Raw genomic sequence first — 27,199 nt, forward strand, 5'->3', positions numbered from 1 at the left:
TGGGAAGTGCTGGAAATGTCAGAACACAGATACAACTTCTATCACATGTGGACGTGCAAGAAAGCAAGTCAATATTGGATAGAAGTACAGGAAGAAATGCAAAAAATATTAATATTTGTGATGCGAAAAACGTTATTAAATATTTTACAAAGTAATATTACAAAAATGTATAGTGAATTATTTAAGTATGGGGTGATGGCAGCAAGAATAGTATTTGCAGCAAAATGGAGGACAGAAAGATGTCCAGAACTGAATGGAAGAATAAGTTATATGAATGTGCGACAATGGCAAAGTTAACATTTTATATACACAATAGCTCAATATTAGAATTTCAAGAAAAATTGAAAGTATTTTTATTATATTGCTGAAAATTAAGAATAATTTACAACAATTATTAGTTCTGAAGTCAGATGGAAAGATACTTAAATAGAAGTGAAAAATAACAAGCAAGTTCTACATAGCTATATCATTTGATGATTATATGATTTAAATTATAGTAGTTTATCCAATAGGCTTTTTCTTTGGCATGATTTGGATGATTGTTGATGACTTTAAAAGTGGATTACTGTAGAAGTGTGATTTAGATGACTGCATGATTGTAGTTTATCTCTTATACTTTTGAGTTTATTGATTGAAATAAATTTTTTAAAAAGTAAACAAAAATAGACTATTTTTCTCATGGATACTTAATCATCAGGGTTTTTGTTGTTATTGTTGTTGCAGTTCATTGCCACTGAGGGTGATAAATTACCTTTCTGCTCTATAAGGGCCCTCAAGGTGGTAAGTAGACATGGGCATGAACGGGAAAAAAATTCCGAACACTCTGTTCATTGTTCGTTGCCATCCACGAACAATGAACAATGAACAGAACCAAACATGTCCCCTTAACGAACATGTTCGGTGTTTGTGTTCGTGGCCCTTTAAAGATCCCTTTAAACTATCAGGTGGCAGGGGGGGATTCCCCCTTGCCGCCTGCCAGCTGATAGTTTAAAGGGCCCTTTCCTGCCACGTGCAAGGGGCAGAGCCCTTTAAACATGGCACAACCCCCAGCCCCCAGCCCCCTGCCCCACTCCAGTGCCGCCAGGCTGCTGCTGGGTGCGAGAGGGATGGAGAGATTCTCTCTGTCCCTCTGACAGTGGGCAGAGCCAGCGCTGTGGGCCGCTTCTGCCCACTGTTAGAGAGACAAGGAGGCTCGCCTCGTCCCTCTGACAGCAGGCAGATCTGGTGCTGCCGCGGGGCCACTTCTGCCTGCTGTCAGAGAGATGAGGAGAATCTCCTCATCCTTCTAACAGTGGGCAGAGCTGCCGCCACTGCAGGGCCACTTCTGCCCACTGTCAGAGGGACAAGGAGAGACTCCCCTGGTCCCTTTGACAGCGGGCAGAGCCGGTGCCACGGGGCTCCTTCTGCCTGCTGTCAGAGAGACAAAGAGAATCTCCTCATCCCTCTGACAGTGGGCAGAGCCAGCGCCGCGGGGCTGCTCCTTCCTGGTGCCAATGGGAAGGAGAGATTCTCTCCATCCCTCTCGCACCAGGAGAGCCGGCGCCACCCCCTTTGGTGTCATTTTCTCTTCACACTGGTAAAAACTGTACTGCCTGTCGGAAGCTACTTTGAGGGGTTACAAAACTGACCTTCCCAATGTCCAATTCCCACCAAAATTTGCTGGGGACATAGTTCTCACTGTCCTCTGAAGACCCCCCAAGTTTCAGAGAAATTGCAGCCCGGGAAAGATATGCTCCATGGGTCCCCCCCCTTTGCTGTCTATTGCTCTTCTGAGTGGCAAACACTGGACTGTCTGCTAGAAGCTGAAGGGTTAAAACCAAAAGGAAAGCTAGAAGGAGTTCAGACAGAGTTCAGTCCCTGCCGTTGACAGGGGAATTGATTGAAAGGCGCCAGACTGTCTGGCTTGATGAACGGCTGCCGAACACAATGAAGGAGGCTTGTGACAGCCACCTGTTCGTTTGGAATGGGGACTCACGAACAGCCCATTCGGGAACAGATGAACAGGCTGTTCTTGGGGTTTTTCGTTCGTATTGCTGTTTGTGCCCATGTCTAGTGGTAAGCAATGAAAAATACATTAAAATCAACATTTAAAAGAAATATATACAAACAAATACAAACAAGAAGGTGGGCCAGTTAGGGTATGCCAAATGAAACAGAAAAGTCTTCACCTGTATTTGAACGTAGTGTTCGAAGTGAATAGACAAACCTACCTGAGGAGAGGGCATTCCATAAGCTGGGTGCCAGTTTTGCTAAACTGTGAATGAGATTTACTTTGTCAGTTTGTATGATCAATAAAGGATGTGATAGGGTTATTGTTAATCATAAGGAGAAGAAATTAAATTCCCTGCAAGTAATTAAAACGAAATCATTAAAAAAACATTGCTTTACATGTTTCAAGATTATGGCAAGTGATCAGTTCTCTCCCTTTTTTTCTCCACACTCTTTTCTTCCTGAAGTTCCCAGCTCTGCAGGATAATATATTCTGTATTGGTGGAGATTATCTGGTCACACGGATTGTCACTTAGAAAAAAAGCTTTAATTTTTTTTTAATCCTCATTTTCAGACTGCAGAACTTACACAATTTTAGTGTGTGTTCTACACACTATTTTACTGGAAAATGTAAGAGCTGTTTTGAGGTTGGGTTCATGATCCCAATTCGCTACACTTTATCTCATATTTTCTGTTTCTCATAAGTGTTTTTTTTTGTTGAAGTATTTGAGGACTTCTAGTCAGCATTAGGTCATGGAAAACTAGATTTGCTTTACAACACAAACAATACTGTACAAGAACTACATAGCTTTGGTTTTATACCTAGCTTTGGTCTAGCACACAGCAATAAATAATAATTCTTTTCCTGCATTAATACATAATACTTAGGGGAGTGATCCTGTTGTGGTGTGGTTCTTTCTGAAATGTTTCTATTAAATGTCTACTTACATGTTCTACAGGGCTGATGGGAAAAATTGGAGTTTTCTTAAATAAGTAATAAAAATCCTTTGTTCTATATTTGATGCATTCAGAAATTGTCAATATTGCGTATATTCTGGTTTGCTCTATTGCTGTAATAATTGTGTGATAAGGAAGCCAGATCTGGTGGAAAAAGAAGATATCTCATTCCATAACAGACACAAGAAATGCTACTTCTTAGCAAGATACGGAAAAGGATTTATAGAGACTTTTAGACTGGGAAATTTAGATTAAATATATGGCCACAATAGGTTGTAGAAGGAAAGAGAGACTTAAAGATCCTTTTATGTTGGTGCCATTAGAAGGCATCTCACTGAAATTTGAGTGGGTACTGAAAGACACAGGGCACTGGACCTTGATCTGCTCCAGCACAGCATTACTATTCATTATATAACCTGACTTTATGAGGTTCTCATTCTGTGGTACCATCACTATGATTTTCTTGTGCTGTCAAGGGAATCTGTTTTCCCCTAACTCCTTCATTCTTTCTCCTGTTTTTTTCCCCTTAAATGTCAAAACAGTCAGTTTAATTCAAACTATTTGCTTTCTGATATTTAGAATTTTGGATTTTTTTATTAGTTATTGGAAGCCAATTTGACATATAGTCAAGTGGTATTGTTCTTATTCTTGATAGTGTAGCTACCACACCCTCCAGTCGTTGTATAATTGGTTATAATTCCCAAGCCTCCACATTAATTGTTCATTTTCATTACAACGGAACAACTGATCGATAGTTCTTACAAAGTGATTAGTCTCAGTAAATAACATTTGTGAGAAAATATTAACTTAAAGGTCAACCCAAAACTAGTCAAGAAGTATAGACTGAAGATGCAAATACCCTGTATGTCATTACACAGTTTTTTAAATCAAATTTATTACATGTAAATACATGTATGTATTTAAAAGTGAAGAATTGCAGTATATTATGAGGTTCCATCATTTGTATGTATCAGAAGCTGCCATTCAGGTGCCGAATATGTGATCCAAACATGAGGATTTAGGCAAAGCCCTTCACAGGTGTTCCTGTACTAGGACAGCATCCCCATATCCATTTGAATAACGATCCATTTATTGTCATTCACATCTTTGTGCTGGGGGAGTAGTCAAATTGGGATTGCTATGGTCTAATATTCCAGTAAAATGTTGTTACCCAGTTCTTAATCTGGTTTGGTCCATATTCAGTTATCCCAAACCTGTTGAGCAGGCCTCTTTCTAAACATTAAGCATGTGATTGTGTGTGTTTAAATTTGTTTTTCTATTTCAATAAGGACTACTTTTTGCTATAAAGATATTTCTTCAATTAAAATTAAATGGCATGTCTTTTTTCTGTGGTCACAGCAATATTTCTTTCCTGAAAACCTGAAGTTTTCAGCGTGGTTCTAACTCTATAGCAGCACTGAGAGTTAAGAATGCAAACAGATTGAGGGGGAAAGGCCCTCTTGCCTTCGACATAGTGAATCTTCATTACATTGGAGTTGCCCCCTTGTGACCTGCCATTTTCAGAGCCAACAAAACTAAAGTCCTATTTCAGGAAGATGTATTAGGCTGAAGAATATTTTCCCAAAAGAGATGACAGTCTTTGATATTTCAGATATTTAAAAGAACATTTGGGAGGTTTCTAGAAAAACTTTACTACATCAGGGAACAATTGTCAGAGGCACGGAGCATAGACATGATTCCATTATTATTTAGTGGTATAGGTGTATTCATTTTGGACCATTTCAGTTTAAGTGGTTGAGTTGAACCCCCACCCTCAAAGTAACTTATATCTTCAGAGAAGCATCCAAGTGAAATAGCTGAATTAAACTAGCTTTAGGGTTTTTTCTTCCTCACCCTTTCTTGCAAAATTATTAAATCATTTGTCAGATCAAAGAACTTTGACAAATATAACCTGTGGTTGCTTAAAAGCAATTAAAGGGCCTTTCCCATTACTGTGGTGTGACATCTGCTAGCAAGTTATTTCCTTTGCTTAGATGCTTCAAGCGGCTGATTATACAGACTTTAGCCCATCGAAAAGAATGCAATAATAAACTAGTTAATTGTTAAGAATATATTCAAGTAGTTTTGTCACCATACGTTTTAGTCTATTGTCTTTGACCAAACCCTTCGTTTCAGAGCCCGTTATTGTACATTAAGAGCTTTATTAAGTACTACGGCAATAATACTGTGATAATCATAAATTTAATAATCTTAAATTCTCATTTTCTGAACACATAAAGCACAAATTGCAAGAGATTTGCCCACCTCTTTTCTGAACAGTTAAAAGAACATGGTCTTCTTTTCTTTATGAAAAGAAGGAAAGTTATCTAGTTAGCATTTATTTTGTAACTAATTGGACTTTCTGCTGTAATTGGATTCTCAAAGCTTTTACTAATATTTTCTAAAAAAGATTGAAACTGAAAAAATCAAAATGGCAGCAATTTATAAAAGCATGAATAAAGTGCATTATTTCAGAAAGTTGTTGGTACTGTCTGTCTATTCATTTTTTCATCATTAAACTCACTATCACATGCTAACTTGGCCCAACCATGTAGATAATAAAAGAAGCAGTGATAAACTGAATATGAAGAAGAGGGATATAAACCAAGAATCATCAGTTCAGATAAAATAGTAAATCTTTCCTTGCCCTTCATGCTGGAGAGAAAGACCCCCAAAATGTGGTTGGAAAAGACTGCAACCAGATAATGTTGACAAAACACTACATGAACTATTTAAGTATTTGCTGATGGCGGCAAGAGTAGTAATGTCAAACAAATGGAAAGAAGAAGAATGTCCAACCTTGGAAATTTGGAAAGACAAAATGTTAGAATATGCAGTGATGGCAAAACTGACAAGTTATGTAAACAGAAGGCCAATTAAAGAATTTGAAGAGAAATGGGGAAACTATTTTGCTTACAACAGATATAATTAATAAGACGTTTTAGCTCTGTAAATTTGAATATGATACACATTGATATGTTATCATTTGACTGTAAGATAATTATTTAAATAAAGATAAATGATAGAATAGAATGTATGATAGATAATAATGAAATACAGGTAAAAAGTCAACATTGTTATTGTTAAGAAATATATAAGTAAAAGGTAATGACAAAATAGGAGAAACAAATACTTTTTATTTTCTAAGATAAGGAGTAGAAATAGGTTTGAATTCCCAATATTATTTTAGCACTCTAGATTTATATACCGCCCTTCAGGACAACTTAATGTCCACTCAGAGTGGTTTACAAAGTATGTCATCATTATCCCCACAACAAAACACCCTGTGAGGTGGGTAGGGCTGAGAGAGCTCCAGAGAGCTGTGAGTAACCCAAGGTCACCTAGCTGGCTTCAAGTGGAGGAGTGGGGTTCTCCAGATTAGAGTTTTGTGCTCTTAACCCCTACACACCAAACTGGCTTTAGTAATAGAGGATTATTGAACTTTTTCTCTAGCTTGATATTCCTGGTTCGGATTTACCCATTTGTGTGTGTGTGCGTGTGTGTGTGTGTACACCCTACAAGGCACATGTAACTGTAACTAAGTCTACTTTCTCCAGTATCAGCCACATCAGACAAACCACCCTAAATTACAAAAAAAACACTTTTACCACTCTCGCCACTTTGTTGTGCAGAATCAGAGAGGAGTCCAAAAGCACTTCTAGGCTATGAGCTTGCTCTTTCAAAGGTAGTGCATTCCTAATCAGTAAACAGTGAATATCTGTTTCTGGATCGGTTCTACCCTAGATTTTGACTAGATGAAGTTTCAATTTGTTCACTTGTATCACTGCAGATACCATATCTGTCAGCTCCCTGGATTCAGGCGGAAAGGAAGGAGACAGCTGAGTGTCATCTACATATTAATGGCAACTTATGTAGATGCTGAATGCATGGAGACAAAATGTGAAACCCGATAACCTAATGACCAAGGGGAAGTATAGAAGTTTCCCAGCTCTACCATCTGGAGCCCACTATGCAAGAAGAACTTAAATGACTCCAACACAATGTTGCGAAAGCCCATTCCCATCTGATTGCCCAGAAGTATATCATGATTAATGAAACTGAAAGCTGCAGACAGGTCCAGGAGAACCAACAGGGGCACATTCCTGCTGTGAGTAGATCAGTGTAGATAATCCATTCGATCAAAACTGTTTTTGTGTTTTATAAAGGATTAAAGGCAGATTGAAAAGGATCTAGATAAATTTCATCTCAAAACAACTGGACTTTGGTAGCTACCGTCTTCTCTAAAATCAAAGGAATAGTAGAGTGGATATTGCTGTGTTGTTATTCAGTTTTAATAGATTAAGAGTAGATTTTGCCAGAAAGACTATTCCACTGCCTCCTTCAAATTTGGAAGTGCTGATCTTTGTGTCAGTGACTTGTTAATAATGGCCATCGTCTATTAAGATAAGCCATTCCTGACAGATCTTATAAGCCTGGTGGCACAAGGCTCCAACAGGCATTTGGTAAGTCTCAGAGCCCCATATATTCTGTTCACATCCTCAGGTTGCAGCAACTGATGAAAAGTACTCATACACTTTTAACCAACAGAAATGTAAGGAACATCCAGGTCTTCTGTAATTAATGTGGATTCCAAGTCAGATAAGATGCAAGTAATTTTATTCATGAAGTATTAAGCAAGTTACTCTCAGTAGGGCCTATATAATAAGTCTCTTGCCCCTTGAAATATCACAGCACTGGTGGCAGAGAAATAAAATTCCTTCACTGCCATTATTGCCACAATGTAGACTTGAAGATGGGTTCTCACTATGTCAGATTTCGCTTGAATTTTCTCCTTTGTTGTCCTACAAACTTTGTATCTCCTGTTCCTGTGAGAATCATGAAGCCCCTTTCTGTCTCCCCAGGAGTAGCATTTCAGGTGGCATTTTGGGCTGCAGTGAGAAAGAGAAGATGAGGAAGTTGGGATCCTCAATGGAATCCAATCCCATATACTGGTCTTACAGCGCAATCCTATGGCCGGCCCCAACGCCGACGCGGCTGCACTGGTGGTGTGGCGGCGCCGCCGGGCCGGATCCTGTGCCAGCAAAGTGTGGCCGCAGCGGCGCCTGCAGCGGCGCAGAGATGCAATTTTGGAGAACCAGAAAGTGTTGTGGGCGGGTCTGATCTACGGCCGCCGCCAGGCACAGCCAAAGGGCGCTGTTCCTGACAAGCGTCAGGGGGAGGGGCCAGGAAAGGCGCAGCCTATGGGCAGCACGCGATCCCGGCCAGGCCCCAGAGCAGCAGGCAAACCGCGCCCATGCTGGCAGACTGCCTCGGCTCGTGTGTCGGGCGGGGCTCGCAGTCGGGAAGGAGAGGGGTGGGCGTAGTCTGAGAAGCCTTTCCCCCGTTTGCCCAATGTAGCACCAAGTCCCTGGCGGCCGCGTCCAGAGAGGTTGGCATGGGACTGGCAGGCGCCCTGCCATGAGGAATCCAGGTCAGCAGCCAGTCTCTGGCAGCAGGGGACAGCCCCCCAGTGGCGCCGAAGGGGAGGGCTGGCCTGAGGCCGCCACCAAGAGGCAGATACAGCGGGCCTGCCCCCTCGTCCCCATCCCAAGGCAAAGAACACAGACACCCATTGCACAGAAATCAGCCTTTATTATTATATCATCCCACCTCCCCCAGCAGACGTGAGGAAGGGGAGGCGTGTAGGAGAGCCGTCTGTGCAGCAAAACACCCCACCCCACCCCCAAGGCGGCAGCGGCGGTCACCGGCGAGGCCGGCGGCCGGACCCCCTTGGCCGTCCACGGGCCCGGCCTCTCGCACGCAACTGGGCCCGAGGGAGGGGTGCCTCTGGGGCGGGTGGAGCTGCTGCAGCGGGTGGGGCCGGAGGATCGAGGATGGCGACGAGCCGCCCGAGCAGGGCTTCGGCACGGACTTGAGAGGCACGGACCCCTTCCCCCACTTCCAGTACCGCAGCCATGAACTCCCGGCCGCGGTTGTTCGCCTCCTCCCATGCAGCGTGCACCTCTAGCCGCTCCCTCTCGATCGCCGCCCACATTGCGGCTAGTGTCGGGGGAAGCCGCTGGGCAGGGCGGGGGCCGCGAGCCCGTGCGCCTGGAAGGATCCCCTCCATGGGCCCCTCCCCCTCAGAGGCGGAGCCAGGTCCTTCCCGCACACGGCCCATGGCACCCGGGGGCGGGGGGGCTGGAGGGGATGGTGCTGCAGGCTGGGACAGCTCCTCGAGCGGCTCTGTCGATGAGGTGTCCTGAACCGGCGGAGTCCCAGGGCCACCTTCACCCTCCACCGACACAGGGAAGCCGAGCGACTGCAGGAGAGCCGCTCCGGCAGCAGAGGTCCTCCGGGAGGGTGGCAGCTCACGCAGCTGGGCAATCACCTCCCCGCCTATCTCCAGGCGCATGGTCCCTGCTGGAGCGAGACATGGGTGGGAAGAGGCCCCAGGGAGGGAAGAGCAGCGGCCCAACATGGGCTGCCACAGGCCACCGAGCCGGGCCAAGCACACCCATTCCAACTGCGGCCGCAACCCCTCGTCTTGAGACCGGTCGGCGCCATGAGTGGCCTTGGATGTGTGGCCGAGGCCGGCGGCCGAGCTGGTCCCTGGCCCCACCAGCAGCAGGGCCACAGATACATACCGTGCTCCGGATCCATGCCCCCCGACGGGCCCGGTTGAGGCTCCTCGTCGCTGGCAGCAGGGGCTTGCTGTGGCGGTGGAAGGGCTGCCTGTTCCTGGGCCCCGCTCTCTGCCAGGGGGGGCACAGACTCCGCCGCCTCTGCCTCCGCCTGGCTTGGGTCTGGACCCTCAGGGGCCGTGCCTACTCACGGGAGAGGCCCTGTCACACATGTGCCACGATCCATACGTCCCCCCCCTCGCCTCCCTGAATCCACAAATACTAACCGGGCAGGACCTCAACGCCCAGGCCGCCCACCACCGCCTCCGGGATGACCGCTCGCATGACCGCCTCTGGGCCTGGGAGCCCCTCGTCAAGGGCCCGCTCATAAGGAACCCCCTGAGACATGAGGAGGCGCACTCGTTTGCGCGCGGGCCCGAAAGAATCATTCCAGCGCTTCATTGCCGAGTGAGCAGTGCGGGGCGCGTTGCCCACAGCCGAGACCCTGTCAGCTGCCATCTGCCAGAATGCCCGTCGTCGAGACCGGGACGAGGCGCCCCTGTGCGTGCTCAGGGCGACCTCCGCATTCTCCACCACGAGCCCAAAAAGCAGCACTCTCTCGGCCTCTGTCCAGTTTGCCTGGCGCTGGCTTCCGCCGCCACTAGTGCTCTCAGCAGACATGGGGGTAGTGCCCGCTGGAATGTCCGGTCCCCGAGATAAGTGGTGGGAACCAGCCACCTAGTCATGTGCTCACCCATCCCCTCGGCAAGATGGAGGAGGGCACAGGGGGTGCAGGACCGGGAAGGGTGGCTGGGACGGCCCATGCAGCGGACAGAGGACCTGCTCCTGAGCACCACTTGCAACGGGCCGCTGAGACCGGTAGGCCTGCTGCTGTGCGTGGGGGGGGGGGTTCAGGGTGCTGAAACTCAACCTGCGTTCCTTCCAGGCAGGACCTTGATCATCCCCGCCTGGTGCCCGCCACTGCCGCCGCGGCTCCCAGCCATCCGGACCAGCCACCTCCTGCCAGCCGTGTTTGTCCGAGCGGCCCTCAGGCGGCGCCGCCTCAGACGCCGCCGCCGGTTCCAGGCCAGGGTGCCATCCCTGCTCCTGGGCGACATGACTTGCCTGGACCGCTTCCGCCTGGACAGGGCAGCCATACAGGCTCTGTGCGAGGAGCTCGCGCCCGCCCTTCAGGGGCAAGCTGCGGCTCCCCGGGGCATCCCCGTCCTCCAGAGGGTCCTGCTGTCCCTCCGCTACCTTGCGACCGGCTCCTTCCAGGGAGTCATGGCTGAGGCCTTGGAGGTCTCCCAGTCATCCGCCAGCCGCTGCCTGCATGCCTTCCTGGACGCCCTAGTTGGTCGGATCCGCGAGCACATCCACTTTCCCACCTCGGAGGCAGAGTTGGCACCCATCCGGGCTGGCTTCTCCTCCTTTGCAGGCTTCCCCAATGTGATTGGAGCAGTCGACTGCACGCATGTGGCCATATGCGCTCCCAGAGAGGAGCCGCAGGTCTACAGGAATCGGCACCGGTTCTACAGTATCAATGTCCAGGCAGCCTGTGACCACCAGGGGATCTTCACGGACCTCGTTGCCAAGTTCCCGGGAAGCGTCCACGACGCACAGATCTTCACCACCTCCGGCCTGAACAGGCTCCTGTCATCATGGCCTGAGGGGAGAGGCTGGCTCCTAGGTCAGGAGTTGGTGGGGGAGCTGTGAGGGGACGGGGATGGGAAGGGAGATCCTAACTCCGCCTCCCCTTGCAGGTGACCGTGGCTATCCATTGCTGCCTTACCTCCTGACGCCATACCCTGCGGATGAGCCCGCCGACAGAGCCAACTACAACCAGGCCCACCGGCGCACGAGGATGGTGATCGAACGTGCTTTCGGTCAGCTGAAAATGCGCTTCAGATGCCTCCATCACACGGGCGGCCGCCTGGCCATGCAGCCGTTCACCGTCGCCAAGCTCGTGGCTGCCTGTGTCATGCTGCACAATATTGCCGTGCGCCAGCAGCTCCCCTTGCCAGCCACAGAGGGCCCAGGCGAGGACCCCTGGCTGCCGCCCGCCGGTCGCCTTTCTCCTGACGCCCCGGCAGAGCCCCAGGAGCATGACCGAGCTGTGCGAGACAGGGTCGCGGAGCACCTGTGGCATGCTGCGCGCTGAGGGCCATGCCTGGCCATGGGGGGCTCGGCCGGCCAAACACTCGCCCTTTACGCCCCTATGGTGTCCCAGGCGGCCCCTCCGAGTCCCCGCTCCCTCAACCCCTGCATGTAGAGAGCATGGGAAAGCCGCCCCGGCCAGCAGCCACCGCCCCCCATGGACGGGCTGCACGGGAAAAGCGGTTAATGAACTTGGCTTTATTCCCAATCGATTCCAGGGCTGCATCAGGCGCCCAGAGAGCAGCTTGCCAACCCAGAACCCCGGCCTCAGCAGCCAGGAGGGTGAGGGCTAGGTAGCGCGTCGGAGCAGGGGGAGGCCAGCGACCCCGCCACGGCATCCCCGTTACAGAGCAGGGGCCCGGCTGGGGTCCAAGATGCCTGTGCCTGGGATGGCATATCGGCAGCTGCCCGGCCGTCTGCGGGGACGGGCTCCAGCTTCGGCCGCTTCCTGCCAGGCCCCTCCACTGGGTCACCGTCTGGGTCTTCAGCGGGTGGCGGGTAGCGGGGTGGAGACCAGGCGGTGAAGCCCCTCCCAAGTTCCTCCTCATCTGGCGAGGGGCTCCGGGCGGGCGCCGCTGTGGGGGCAAGAGGTGGGGGATGGGAGCGTCAGGGCCCCTGTGGGCTCTGGGGTTGTTGTCGCGGCCGCAGGCCGCCCCACCCCACATGCCCGTGCCCCTCCTGTTGGCGAGACTCACATGGTGCCGCTGCCCGCGCCTGCTGGAATGCCCCGTGAACCCGGTCCATGGCAGCCATCCACCTGTCATTGATGGTCCCTGCAGAGGGGGGAGAGAGGGAGGGGGGGCACCCGTTGGTGGCAGCCCGGCATCTGCTGCAAGCACCTGCAACCTGCGCCTCGACGGAAGTGGCTGGGACGCCTCCGGGCCCTTATGGCCTGCCCTCTGTGGCAGCGGAGGAGGCTCCCTGGATGGCGCCGAGGACCCTGACTTACTGCGCGCGGGGCCCGCAGCCACCTCCTCTTCCAGGAGGTCATGCTCCACCTCGCACAGCGCCGTGTCTAGCCACGCTCGTATGAGGTGGGCCTCCTCCGCACGGCCAGGGAAGAGCTCCTCCAGGTAAACTGGCCGCGCAGTCATTGCACCCTCATCTGCCAGGAGGTCATTCCCGGCAGCCTTGGCAATGAGCTGGGCCCCGAGCCTGGCCGCCCACTGCTCCCGCCACCCGTCGCCCTCCATGCAGCCGGGACCGCTGTGGGTATAGTGTTTCTGTGCTGCCCACCGAACTACACCGCCCGCCGGCATGACCTTGGAGGGTCTGAGATGTAACAATTCCCTATCTTCTGTCTGGCAGCTGCATAGTTCATGGATAGGTTCAGCACAGGCCCCCCCCCGTCTCAGACCTGTGGGTTGGAGGGGAGGGGGCCGTGGTGGTTGGCTTCCTATGGCCCCAGGGCCCTCTTCCCTTGCGGGGATGCTGTGCTGCTCAAGTGCATCCTTGCGGGACGTGAACCCTTGGGCCTGGCTGTACGTTGCGCCGTGGGACTGGGAATAAAGCTCATCTACACATGGACCCGTGTCTGCCTGCGATAGTTTGGTGAACTGCCAGCCATATCCTGCCCTGGCACCATGAGTGCATGACCAGGCCCGCGGTGACAGCGCATCCCTTCCAAGGGGGGGGGGGCTTAGGATGCACAAGGACTGGCCAGGGGCCGCTCTGGCATGTCTTCCATATTGCCCTAACGCACCTGCCCTGCCTGGCATGCCGCCCTGAGCTGGGGCAGTCACGCAACCTGCCATCAGGGGGCCCTCCCGGGCCTGGGGTGGCCACCCAGCCTGCATGGCCCGGCCGGGGAAGGGGCACGCTGTGGCAGCCAGCCGGGAGGCCTCGGGCTCCCGCATTTTAGCCACTTTGCGCAGCTGATGCGCTCTTCCACTGCCCCTGTGGGCGGGGCCAGCGGCCTTCCCTGCAGGATTGGCGGGGCTGGCAGCCTCGGAGTGGTTCCCCCCCCCCGGCAGGGCAACGCGAGTGGCCACAATTGCTGAACGCAGGAGACGGCGCCGAGCCAGGGCGGAGCCACGCGCAGCCTCGGACACACCCCACCCCTCCCAACAACCATGGCCTGTTGGCGTGGGAGGCTGGCAACTGCTCCACGGGATTGGATGCGAGGCAGGACGCCCTGGGGTGGAATGACCAATGGGGCTGCTGCAGACGCCCGAGGGGCTGGACCCACTCTGGGAGGCGGCCGCTCATGGGACTGTGTTGCTGGGGCTGCGGCTGCGATGGGGGCGACCCTCCCCAGGCGCGCGAGACCTCCTGCCCGGGATATGGCATCCGCCTGCCACCACCCTGGATTCTCCATTGGTGGGGGCTAGGATTCCCGCGAGTGGACCGTTTCCCCTGCCATCTCCCGCTCCCTTGCAGCGGCAGCTCGCACCACCCTCTCCCTTGCTTATCGGGTGCCAGCTATTCTCCCCACCGGGGATTGATCCCCCTCCCCGCTCACATGCCCCGCCCCAACCCTCTACCTGGCCATAGATGCAGGGGAGTTAGCCGTGTTAGCCTGTGGTAGCGAATTCAAAAAGGGTCCCATAGCACCTTTAAAACTATCCAATTTTATTGTGGCATAGGCTTCTGAGAATCAAGTTCTCTTCAGCAGATGGGTGGTACAGACACTGGTCAAATACAGAGGAGGAGGGGGGGAGGAGGAGGGAGGGGGCGGGGAGGCAAGACGGGGTGTGTCGGATACATTTGTGGCAATGTGCAGGTGGGGAGATGTGACGGGAGTGTTGGGGGAGGGGCGGAGGACGAAGTCAGACTCGCAGACACAGAAAACAGTTGTTGTACATCTCGTTTTATTGCACTGGAAAGAGCGGGCTTGCGTTTAGGCTGGCGAGGGAGCCGGAGCATTCCACACAGCCCTCCTTCCCGCTCGGAGGGGCGGGGCTGGGATGCAGGCCGCGGCGCGACGGTGCTTCCTGGGCTGCAGCCAACCGTCCGTCAGAGATGTTTGGGGAGGGCGGGGCGCGGGGGAGCAGCCATGCCCTGGACGTGCCTGTGGGGGAAAAAGACACGTGTGGGCTTTGCCTCGTTCCACTGGCAAGGCAAGCCCCACACTCCGCCATCCGGGGGGGGGTTGCACATGGTCGAGGGCAGCAGCTGATGCATGACGGTCTGGTGAGGATGCACTCGGCCTTGGCAAGCCTTTACCTTTAAGGGAGAGAATGAGCTGGTCACAACAAACACCTGGCCACATGTGGTTTTCGAGGCGCCTGCCTCTGAGGCAGCCAGGGGCGGGCATGGTTGCCCCCCACCCCTGCTGGGCCTCACCCAAAGCGGCAAGTGAGCGGGTGGGTTCAGGTGAATGGGCGGTTTGCACTAATCTGCGGAATGCCCCCCCACCTCCTCCTTACCTGTCAGCGCTCTGTCGGTCATCACCAGGTGGGAGCGCAAGAGTCAGGGCACCTGCAAGGAAACGGGAGAGCATGCGGTTAATTTGCAAAGTGTCATTCCCTTCTGCCACGGAAGGGTTAGTTTGTTTGTGCTTAGTTAGAAGCAACTAGCATGCATCAGTTAGCTGTGGAGTCATTCTTTCTATCACGGTAGAAAGAGAGTTAGGCAGTTAGGCACCTCTTCCCCTTTATGCGAAGTTCCCCCAGTTTTTCGCAAAGTCCCCTGAGTGCATTCTGCGCCTGCCAATGTGAATGCCCTCAGCCCGTTTCGGTTTTCAAAGGGGCAATGCCACTCAGCAGACGGGCAGAGCCTCCGGCCGAGTGCTCACTTACCTGGGGGTTTGGGCGGTGCTGGCCGGATGTTTTGTAGGACGCGGTCGCAGGTGATTGGGTGCAGAGAGGGGGGCTCGTCCATGCCGGGCGCGCACGCTGATTGGTCCCCGGGATAGTTCTCATCCTATGCTCCTTCGGGCCATAGGGGCGGGGCGAGGCGCTCAGAGAGGGGGCTGATTTTTCGCCGTTCCATGGACGCCTATGGGCTACGCCTTCTTTTTCCGTGGCGTAGCTTTTTTGCGCCGCTGTGGGCGTTCCCGCTTCTGGAGGAGCTTAGGGAGCGGACTAACTCCGACCCCGCCTTGCTCCCCGCCCCCCCCTGCGTCGGCGTAGGGCTCTACGCCACTTCTGCGCCGCCGCCCGGGCGCCTGTGGCTTGCACCGGTGCTGGCCCGCCGGCGGGCCAGCGCCGCGTCCCAGCGCGGGCGGAAGGCCACTTACGCGGGCGTACGGGCTAGATGCGCCCTCGCAAGCCTTAGTTCGGTTCCTGTTCACTTTCCGTGCCCTTCTTAGGATTGGGCTGCCCGAGTAAAAAGGATTTTTTTTTTTTTAAAAAAAGATAAATCTTGTAATCTTCCTAGTGTTCTTCATCACCCAATAAAGAATGACTTTGGGGTCATCTGATATCAATGAAAGAGTGATTTAATGTAGTTTACATACTCCTGTTAGATTTCGTTCCCCCTTTCTTGATTTGAATTATTCAGAACCACTTTGAGATAAATTGTGTATTTGACATCCTTTATTGGACTGTTCATTAAGGCTTAGTTCTTGACTTTGAAACTGTAGCAATTCTTGCTAACATGATTGATTGCACTAAAATCTGTAAATACTTGTATGCTTCTATGTTTGGTTTATCGGAGGTCTTGTAATTCTGTAAGAAGTATTTACTATATTCTTTTGTCTTGCAGAGAGAAAATGGATCTTAAACCCAATTAAAATTTTTGGCACAAGTCCATTGTCAGTAGTGATGGAATCAATGATAAAGAAATTATGAGAAGTGTAGACAAACCTATTTTTTGTTTTATTTCAGTATTGAAGATAAAGAAAATTGGTTTATAAACCCAAACAAGTTAGAAAATTTTATAACTGTAAATTGCTGAAACTATAGAAATGAAATTTTTGAATGAGATTTATCGTACTATTCCTTTTAATTTGCACTCCTGCTGCACTATAAGTGTAATAACCATCAAAATGAAAAATGCAACAGATTGATAATACCATTGAGTTTTAATTAAACCACTGAATTGAAAAAGGCCCAGATGGATAACAGGATAATGTAGTTATAACCCTGTTATGAAAAATGCTGGGCTGCCAGTTATAACATCTTCTAAATAAATGTGATGCCAAAATAACACCATTTTAGAAGACCATCCAAAAATTAATCATTTAACTCTGTAAAGCAGATGGTTTCTCTATTTCATTTGATTTGGCTGTAAGATGCTGATCCCCTTAAATCAGTAAGTGTTCCTTCCCAGCTCCCTAAATCCCTCTTTGTCTGAAGAGTCCAGCTTCTAGCTCACAGTAGTAAAAGTTTTGAAATATTTTAACTCTGAAAGATTCCACTTTTTATCTTGAACTGTTTAGTATGGAAATATTTTGGGATTTTTTGAGGGAAAGTTTACTAGCTTCTAAAACAGCAATTTTTCATTCAAAATTAAATGTGAATTGCTTTTTATGTTAGTTAAAGTGAAAATATTTTTTCATTTCTGGGGGGCTAGCTAATGTGAATGTATATGATGTGTTCATAAAATAATTGAAATATATAGTATACTTTATTTGGAATTTAGTCTTTCTCCAACCCATAGGAGAATCTGCCATGCATTCACTCATGGCCCAAATCCTCCAAGTTTTCTTCCACTCCCACAAATGTTAGAAACTTGGTCAATTTTTTCAAAACAATTGCAGCCTAATAGATTTGAATGTAGTAGTGCCTATTCTTTGTAAAATATCTTTCTAACAGTACATTTGAAAATAAATCCATTACGTTAATGAAAACTAAGTTCAGTTAGACAAGTAACGAAAGCTGACAAGACCCAATCATTATTATTTCCACTGCGTCTTATTAGTTCATTTTAGAAAGTGCTTCAGCAAATTACAGAACAATTGGTGATAATACTTTCAACATTGGAAATCAGGAATTATCTAGCTTCTCATAAATTTGTTAACTTGTATTCTTGCAACATTGGCACATGTTCTTGCTGAATGCTTTTCTAATCACCACATTATTATTGGCTCAAAAATACAACCTCCATAAAAATTCATGGGAATGAGAGAGACAACATTATCAAGACTTTATTTAGGTATAGTAGTTAATGGATTGTGCAGGATAATGGAACAAGCACTCATTGCTAGTAGAGACCAAATTTGTTGCTTATGTTGTTTTACATTTAAACATGAATAAGTTTACATCTTTATCACTTCATAAACAAATTATTCCAATTTTGTTTAGAAATGTGCAAATACCTGTTTCCATGGCAAGACTTAATGAGCTATTTTATCAGTTTATTCAAGTGACTTGTGAATCTTTAACGTCTTCAAAGCTACTAGAAATATGTAGCAGACATGATTGCTGTGGTATACTACTGTTGCTGTAGTGTTTCTTTCTGCAATAAATCCAAAGTATGGATGCCCCATCAATATGTTTTCGGTTTTTTTTAAGTATAGGTACCCGTATTGAGGACATTTTCTCAGTTAAGATTATGAGGTGGATAAACAGTTATTCAAAGATGGTAATATGTTATCACTACAATTGAACAGAGAGACTCAGAAGATGTGTTCTTTATTTGAAATGCATAAACGTGAAACAAATACTAAATAGTACTAATAGCTGTAGGTATTCATCTAAAATGAAAAAGAGAAACATTACATGCTGACTAGTGCCAAACTACAAATTACAATTTTCAGTGTGTTGTGCCTTCGTCCTCTGATCTAACTTTGAATCAGTGAGTCATACATCCTCCTTCAAGAAACTCATTTCCACATGGAGCTCTGCTTGAGACCATGGCACATGGGGAGGGGATTTAGTCTTCCCTCAGTAACATGCTTTCCCTCCCAAAATGGCCCCACAGTGCTATTTTCTTTGTGGGGGAGGGGCTGCACATGTAGACCATAACCCTAAATATGGTCTCTCTTAAAACTTGCAGATTTTTGTAGACAGGTACTAGACAGATATTAGTTTGAATCTGGAAACAGAATGCTTTTCTTTCTAGAGTTCCTCTCCATTTTTGTCTGCTTCATTTTTTTGGTCACATAATTATCCTATTCTGCCTGATCTGTACCTAGGGTTGCCAGCTCTGGGTTGGGAAAAACTTAGAGATTTGGGAGGTGGAACCTGGGGATTGCATGGTTTGAGGAGGGTCCGGAGCTCAGAAGGTTATAATGCCATAGAGCCCGCCCTCCAAAGCAGCCATTTTTCCACGGGAACTGATCTCTGTCATCTGGAGATCAGTTATAATTCTGGGAAATCTCCAGGCCTCACCTTGAGGCTGGCAACCATATCTGTACGCTAACCCTGTAACAATGTAAACAGTCTCAATGGGAAGAAAAATCTGGTAGTAGTTGGTTGACTGATCATTTTTCTCTTTGAGCAGATAGGTTAGAGGTCCCCAGACATTTTGAGTGTGCAGGAACCTATGAAATTCTGTCACAGCATTGTGGGCAAGCCACAAAATGGCTGTTTCAGTAGATGCAGCTACCACAGCTTTCCTTCAGTCACACAGTCACACATTCAATCAAATCTCCACTGGCCAATCCAAACCTTGCTGGGGGAAGATCCCTCCTGGCCCTGTCCACTTTCTAATAATTTTTGGTGCCATGTTTCAGTAGATGGAGCTACCACAGCTTTCCTTCAGTCACACAGTCACACATCCAATCAAATCTTCACTGGCCAATCCAAACCTTGCTGGGGGAAGGTCCCTCCTGGCCCTGTCCACTTTCTAATAATTTTTGGTGCCATGTTGGGAATCCCTTTGGTAGGTATGGCAGAACCTGCATTTCACCCTGCCATCTACCTTAAACTTCCCTTTGCAGGCAGGTAAGAGCTAGTTACCACACAACACCTATCTAGTCTCCAGTTTAGCAGGCCATGACCCAAACTCTCACAGAGTCCCCTCCTCTTTAGGGTTGTCAGGTTCTCCGACCCCCCAGGCGGAAGGTCAGAGGCCTGGCTTATGGTTTCCTCCATTGCGCACGCTCTGCGTGCGCCCTCCTGGCCTGCACGATGACATCACTTCTGGGAAGTGACATCATCATGCGGGTCACATGCTGCCCTGGGAATGCTCCTGTGTTCCCCAGGGGGCCAAATTGGGACAATCCCCCAGGAGGATTGCACAGACCCCCAGGAGGTTGAATTGGGCTCGATTTGGCCTCATTTGGGCTTGAATCAGCCTGAATCTGGCCACTGCAGAGCCACAGTGGCTAGATTCAGGCCCAATTCAGCCAAATCCAGCCTGAATCTGGGCACTGTGGAGTGCTCCCACACTCCGCAGCGGCCGGATTCAGGCTACTGCAGTACACGAGTGTGTGCCCTGTTTCCCCCTGCCAGTCAGGTAGGTGAGGGTAGGGGTGGAGGGTGGAAGCAGGGTATCCTCCACCCTCGGTGGGGGACTGACATTCCTACTCTTCTTTCAGGAGCTTCACCAGATAGGCAACCTGTTTCCTGTATTTACCTCTCCTCAACCAGCCTAGAGCTATGGGGGAAAGGAAACTTAGAGGCTATTTTCCCTACATATGCTGCCACCATGTACTTAAAATTGGCCTATTTAACGTGACCAGAGCATTTTAAGTCTTTGTGTGCAATATTTTTCCTCAGCCAATGACTTCAAGCCAGCCAGGGTTAAATAAAACAAAAAATAAACTTTATTTACAAGATGGAACATAGAAGTTTTAAACTCATAAATATAATGTTGTCAAACAGGAAATGTTTCTGTGTAACAGAACAGGTTTAACTGCCAGTTCTCTCTTTGCTGCCTTCTCTCAGCAGCTTGAAAAGCCTTCTCCCAGGCAGCAGCAGCAGGAGAACTTTGAGGTAGATTTCCTTGGATAGGAGATAAGATTTGGAGAGCAGCGAACAAGCAGGAGAGTGCAGTCTGCAAGTGAAAATTGGCACAAAAGGGCAGGCATTGGAAAGAGACAGGAAAAAAAGTCCCACTGCATACATTCAGGAAGGATTAAAATACCTCACGCATGTAAGTGCAAATGGCTGCAGCTTGCAGTCAATCAAGAAAGCCCAGAGTTTCTCTCTCTCCCCCTACTCCATAGTGAACAGTGGGCTCTGATTCAGAAAATGCTGTCTGCCTTGTAAAAGGGAAACTAATAGAGGCAAAGACTGCAATAAGAAACTGGAACAAAACGAACGAAAACCATGGGTTTTTAAAAATGTATTATAGGCTGTTTAGACGAGGAGTTTGTTAATTTGGAATATATAATTTCCCCTGCTCCCTATTTCATTGCTTAACTTGCCAGTTTGGTATAAACCAGGTTTGATTCCACTTGAAGCCAGCAGGGTGACTTTGAGTCAGTTACAGCTCTCTTAGAGCTCTCTTAACCCTCACAGTAAGCCACTCCGAGACTCCTTTGGTAGTGAAGAGAGAGTATAAAACTCTTCTTCTTCAATAAGTGGTATATCAAACACTACTGTATACTGTGCCTGTCAAAAATCCTTGAATGATATTTCTGTATTCATATTGCCCAAAATCTGTGGTGTGTTCCATAAATCAACATTAGTATGTGGCATGATAAACTCAAGCTTAAATGTGAACTTCTATCAAACAAGCAAATAACTACAACATGGAAGTTGTGACGTTAAAATAACATTTAAAACCACATTTTGAATATCACTTTATTTTCAGAGTTCTCTTGATTGCTATATAACATTAGTAGTTCAAGTATAACCGAGAAACACAATCCATTAACCTTACATAACTGGATGAACACTGTGTAGGTGTTACATTTTAAATTGTTGACTTATTTTAACTTCATTTCAAAGAGATTTAACAATAAAATACAAGGACCCCCTTCCACCTCCAAGGACTTGTGTGGGAGAGAGGAAATCCTACCTGCTTTTGTCTTCCCTAACCCCAATTCTTCTGTTGCTGCTTTCTCCTCCTTTTCTTTTACCCCCTTTCCCCCAAACCCTCCTACTGCTATCTCCCTCTTCTGTAGTTGTTTTCTCTCCCCCATTCCCTCTCAACACTACTACCACTACTGCGTCCCTTATCCTCTGTTCACACTGTTTTGTCTTTCTGTTTAGCCGCTGCTCCTTTAAAAAAGTGTGGTTGTATGAAGTTGGTAGACAACCTAATTCAGACTGTGATCCTGTTGTCATCCCCCTCCACTCCCAATAATGTTACTATGGAATAATCCATGCAGTTACAGATCATTAGAGGTGTGCACCAGGGAAATATTCAGTTTTCCCACTTCGGGTTTACCCAAATCAGAAAAAAGATTCAGAATAACCCAAAACCCGAAGCGGCAAGCCACTTTGGGTTCGGATTATTGAAATAGCTTTGGTATGCTTCGTAATGATTTGGAGCATACTGAAGTGAGACCCTCACCTCCCCCCTGAGCCCCCCTTCCCCTAACCCCAACCCCACTTATGTTTCCCAATGGCCAGAGCAGGTGCCTCCGCTGCCGCAGCGATCAGCAGGGCGGCGGGGAAGCCAACAGCCAGCATCTCCGCCGTCCATGCTGCCGCTTCAGCTGCCACAGCGGTCAGCGGGGTGGTGGGGAAGGCCGCAGCCAGAGCCTCAACCGCTCGTGCCACTGATGCCTCCGGCACCCGCGCTGCCACTTCGGCTGTTGCGGCAGCCAGCGGGGTGGTGAAGAAGGCCGCAGCTGGCACCTCCACCATTTGCGCCCCCCCTTTGGTCTCCGCGGTGGCCAGCAGGGCAGCGCGGGAAGGCTGCAGCTGGCGCCTCTGCTGCCTGCACTGTCACTTCCACTGCCGCCAGGATGTCCCAGGTAAGTGGGGTGGCGGTGGGAGGGAGCTCTTTAAAAAGGCCCGAAGCATCCCAAAGCGACCCAAATCGCTTTGGGAAGCTTTGATTTGGTATTTCCGAATCGGGGCCATCATATTGGCCCCAATTAGGAAATACCGAATCTTTACGAATCGGGCATGGTTCAGGTTTTTTTCCTGAGCCAGGAATCCGAAGTGCACGCCCCTACAAATCACTATGCATAAGCCCTTCAGATTCTTTGTGGCAAGTCAAGCAAGTTTTTTACTTCTAAACCAAAACAAAAAGTAAACTCCACTAGCCAATTGTATCCTGAAAGAGGAAAGAGAGTAACTTACTGATACCTAAAGTAGTGCTAGTCATACACCCACTAAATTACCTCAAAGAAACTGTTAGTTGCTGTTCACACAATCCAATATCTAGTCACTACTAGTTCAAGTAGTTGCTGATTCCCTCAAGGAAAGTGTCAAAAATCAGACTTTTCTCTAATTTTAATCCTTGAGTCTACCTTAGCTTTTGTTTATGCTGTTGCTAAAGGGAATGTTTCCTTCAGTTCTTAGGCTTCCTTAAGTTCAGTCTGTGCCTAGAGAAGGGCTGGGACAATGAAAAGAATCCATTACGTTCCTTACATGCATGTGTAGCTGTAATTCTGTATGCATAATTTTGCATACATAATGTTCCTAACATGCAGATCTTCCTCCTTCACTTTTGTTTACTAAGTTAAATTCTCAAACCACGGTTTGGTTATCCCTGTCCATATGAGATCTGCTGCTTCTATTTTCTTTAAGAAGTGCACAGAATTACTAAAAATATTTATAGATCACAAAGTGAGATGGGAAATATCTGGGAGATTCTACTCTGTAGGCCTATAGGAGGCAGATAGTACAGTGGTTAAGAACATGGTTTGGGAAGTTCTTGGTAAAAATTTCATCTTGGCCACAAACTCATTGAGTGCCCTAGGCAAATAGAAAGAATTCTTGATTAATGTAGCCTGGGTGAATGTTGGACCTGCTTATCTTATACTTATTCAGTATAATGTCAAAATGTGCACAGGCTCTGTACATGTGATTGGGTCCTTATACATGTAAGTTTTCTGATGATGAATAGAGACCCTACCTGCCTAGCATTTATGTTCTGTAGACTGCATTCAGAAGTAAAACTGAATGCATGTGAGATGGAAGGCAAAGCCGAGAGTATGATTCTCCATGTCCTTCCTTGCTTACATTCATTCTGCCATAATTTAATGTTTAAACATTCTGTCTGTTTCTTCTGTATATCTACAATGCAACAGTGGGCTATTTTGTTCTATATAAATATTATTTGTATTATTACTAAGAGTTCTCACTGGAACCTTTATATGCACTCAAAACTTTTCTAAATTCTACAATACACAACAAATAACAAATGCTGGAGCTTTCTTTTAGCATCATTTTGAAAGGGTAGAAAATGAAGTACATTTTACGTCTGGCATGTTTTGATCACTGCCTAATGTGGCGAATACTTAGCACTGGCATCCCATCTGTATCAAACAGTTGTAAATAATGACCCATCTGCTTGAAATTGCGGTTTTGTTAGCACATTCATGAATTCAGTGTTTTGCATAATTATGTTTATTAAAGAAATGCACCTGAGTTTCCATATTTAAACTGTTTTTCTGAACTGTAACATTTCAGTGAGCCTATGTTAATAAGCCATGCTTGTTGAAATAGTAAGTCCTGTTCACTAGGGTTTGTTTTGCTGGAATCCATTTTTCAAAATAATATTTGAGGAATGGAGGTAAATGTGTACAATCATAAGACCTCATTGTATTTCCATTTCATATTAATGATTTTTTAGAACTTATTATTTCAAAGGCAACAAAACTCAGGTTGTATAGTTGAAGGTTGAAGTTCACATATTGGAGTGCCTCATTTTAAGAGTTGGGCTAGGTAAATGTCAGGGATGATTAACTTAAAATCATCATTTCTCTGCAGTTAATTTAGTAGTTGTTCGCAAACCTCTATTAAATATGACTGAGTAGTCAGATGGGTAAGGAAAACAACAGTAGCTCAGGATCAGGCAGAGAGAAGCAATCTGTACAACTCAGTAGTTTTATGGCATGCTATAAATCATTCCTAAAACCTTCTCCCTCCTCCTAGATGTGTGTATCTCTCTCTCTCTCTGTCTTGGTTTTGCTCATTTTTTTCTAGCTTATCATACTAAGTTGTTGTGGTGTCTTGATGCTTCCTGAGAAAAGTTTAAAACATTGTGTCTCTTTTTTGTAATGACTTAGCATGCATTTCTAGAAGTCGCTTCTATGTCATCCCTGTAAGGTTAGATTGCCATTTGGCTCAGTTATTTACATAGACAGTAAACTAAAGTAATATGTTAATTACCTAAAGTTATCATCGATGGCAAATTTTAACATGAGTTAAAGATATTCTAGTTTGTTCAAGGCTATTTATGCTCTTCAGCATTACTGAAACAGAGAAAATAATAAAAAACTGCATTCCTAAGAATGAGAGAAATGGAGCTAAAACATTGTAATAATTCCAGGTGGGGTAGCTGCGGTGGTCTGTAGCAGCAAAATAAAACTGGAAACCATTGGCAGTTTAAAGACAGACAAGATGTATTTTGGCCTAAGTTTTCACAAGTGGTTGTAAATTGAGAGGTCCTATATTTCCCCCAATATCTCAATAATAATATGCAAATGCAATTAAATCTAGTCAAATAATTGATTAATCAGTTAAAACATAAATGCCAGATCAGCAGAAATTCTTTTAGTTGGCAGTATGAATTCCTTATGGCTAATTGCAGAACTTTATTATGACTATGAGTAAAGGCATAAAAAGTCCTTCACCTTCTCATAGTGTAACAGCCAAAGGAGTTCCCCACCCCAAATACAAAGTTCCAACCATGTTTTAACTCATCTGTTCTGCAGATGTGAGATACAGAATTGTAAGAACTGCCTCAGCTGTACCATGTAATCCAGCAAACTCCAAGAATTAAGCATATGTTACCTACTGTCTCTTATTTTTGCCCTGTATGGTGCTATACAGTTTTACATCATCTAAAACTCATTTAGTTGATTGATACAGTAATAAAGAGACATTTATTAGCAACCAAGATAAAAAGCTTTGCTAAACAGTTCCTATCTTGTTCTTCATACAATTTCACATCCTTTAAACACACACACACAAACACACACACGTAGGCAATAGATAAGCATGATGCCTGACAAACTCTCAGCAGATGAGAGATCATTTCCAGCATGGGAATATCAATTCATGGAATGCCAAGTGATAACAGATTGTTGCTTGAGAACTGGAAAACAAAACAACCAGGGCCGTTTCCAGACGGCTTACCTGCCCCCGGAATATCGCGCCACGTTGCGGGGAAAACGCGAAATATCACGTTTTCTCACGCAAGTTTTGCGCAACGTTGCGGGGGGCAGGTAAGCCGTCTGGAAACGGCCCAGGGCACAAGCAGTAACTAAATTAATCCCACACAATTTAATATAAATTAGTAGAAAGGTGGGAGGGAGAGAGAGGATTTAACAAGTTTGAACTGTTGGTCTGGTTTACGTATCACGCAAAGCCATGGTTTTAATCTTGCTTGTAGATTTAAATCCAAATGCTGGTTTCATTGCTTTAGGTCCCTGTTGGGGAGAAAGTCAAGATATAAATGAAATAAAATTAATTTAAAATATCTTCCATCTTTTCTGCAGAAACCTGGCCTGATATCCTTGTACATGCTGTAGTTTGAGCATGAGCAGTGCTGGAGACCAAGCCAGGATGAAACCATAGAAAGCTCAGCTGTGGTTAACAAATCAACTTCAGATCCCAGGAAGAGATCCTGGCTTGATGGACCCAATTGACTATAGTTAATGGAGTGGCCTGCATTTAGATGATCACACCAACTGTGGTTTTGTTTGGTATCTAAATCAAAACAATAAGTTATAAGTTCACAAGTTACGTTTCTAAATAGATGCTAGAACAGTGTATCTGTTTCACATATGTCTGGACTCATGATTTAACAATGGTTATTCGTTCCTGATTTCTTTTTATTTCTCTCTTCGAAGTGTCACAATAATGATGCAGTAGATAGAATATTTGAGCTGGAATCCTGTGCCTGGGCTGCTTACTGGATAGACATAATTGGGACTTAAGCTGCTTAGTTAACCATGTACAGGACTTCAACCTTGTCTCCATCAAACATTTAGCTCACATTGTCCTTCATACTTTTTGCCCAAAGAACCTTTCTGTTTTGTGTAGTGGTTAAGAGCAGCAGGACGCTAATCTGGAGAGCCAGGTTTGATTCCCCAATCCTCCACTTGAAGCCAGTTGAGTGACCTTGGGTCAGTCACAACTCTTTCAGACCTCTCTCAGCCCCATCTGCCTCATAGGGTGATTGTTGTAAGGATAATAATAACACTTTGTAAACCACTCTGAGTGGGTGTTAAGTTGTCCTGAAAAGGGGGGGGGGTCTAGAAATTAAATGTTGTTGTTGTTTATATCCTTACAGGGCTGGTGCCTCAGAACCTACGGTGAAGTCAGGGGTAATTGCCCCCATCCCAAAGAATCTAGAGTAAATTGTGATGTCTGAGAGTAGTGGGCAAATTCACCACAAAGAAATTTTACATTGTGAATCTCCTGAGGATGGTGTTCCCCATGTGGTGACAGCTGGCATTTGTCTAGCAGGATTCTGTTAGTTCTTCCATTTTTATATTATGTCATCACATGTATGGCAGCTGCTGGTTTTTTCCTCTCCGATCCTAAATAAGGTATGATCACAATGTAAAACTAAAGTTGGTACCTTGATTTTACTGCATCAAAAGTGAGTCCAACGACATCTTAGAGACC

General features: G+C 47.1%; 1 protein-coding gene and 1 long non-coding RNA gene across 2 annotated transcripts in view; one reads left to right on the top strand and one right to left on the bottom strand.

The window, feature by feature from the left end:
- Window positions 1-27,199, top strand: part of THSD7B (thrombospondin type 1 domain containing 7B) — a 578,528-nt gene that overhangs the window by 37,541 nt on the left and 513,788 nt on the right. The window lies entirely within an intron of this gene.
- On the bottom strand, window positions 14,499-15,667 carry LOC129325225 (uncharacterized). Its single transcript, XR_008596585.1, has 3 exons — window positions 15,407-15,667; window positions 15,035-15,086; window positions 14,499-14,676 (listed from the first exon to the last, which is right to left on the bottom strand). It is a non-coding gene; the product is annotated as an uncharacterized LOC129325225 (long non-coding RNA).

Source organism: Eublepharis macularius, chromosome 2 (assembly GCF_028583425.1).
Source record: "Eublepharis macularius isolate TG4126 chromosome 2, MPM_Emac_v1.0, whole genome shotgun sequence".
In the NCBI taxonomy this organism is placed as follows: Eukaryota; Metazoa; Chordata; class Lepidosauria; order Squamata; family Eublepharidae; genus Eublepharis; species Eublepharis macularius.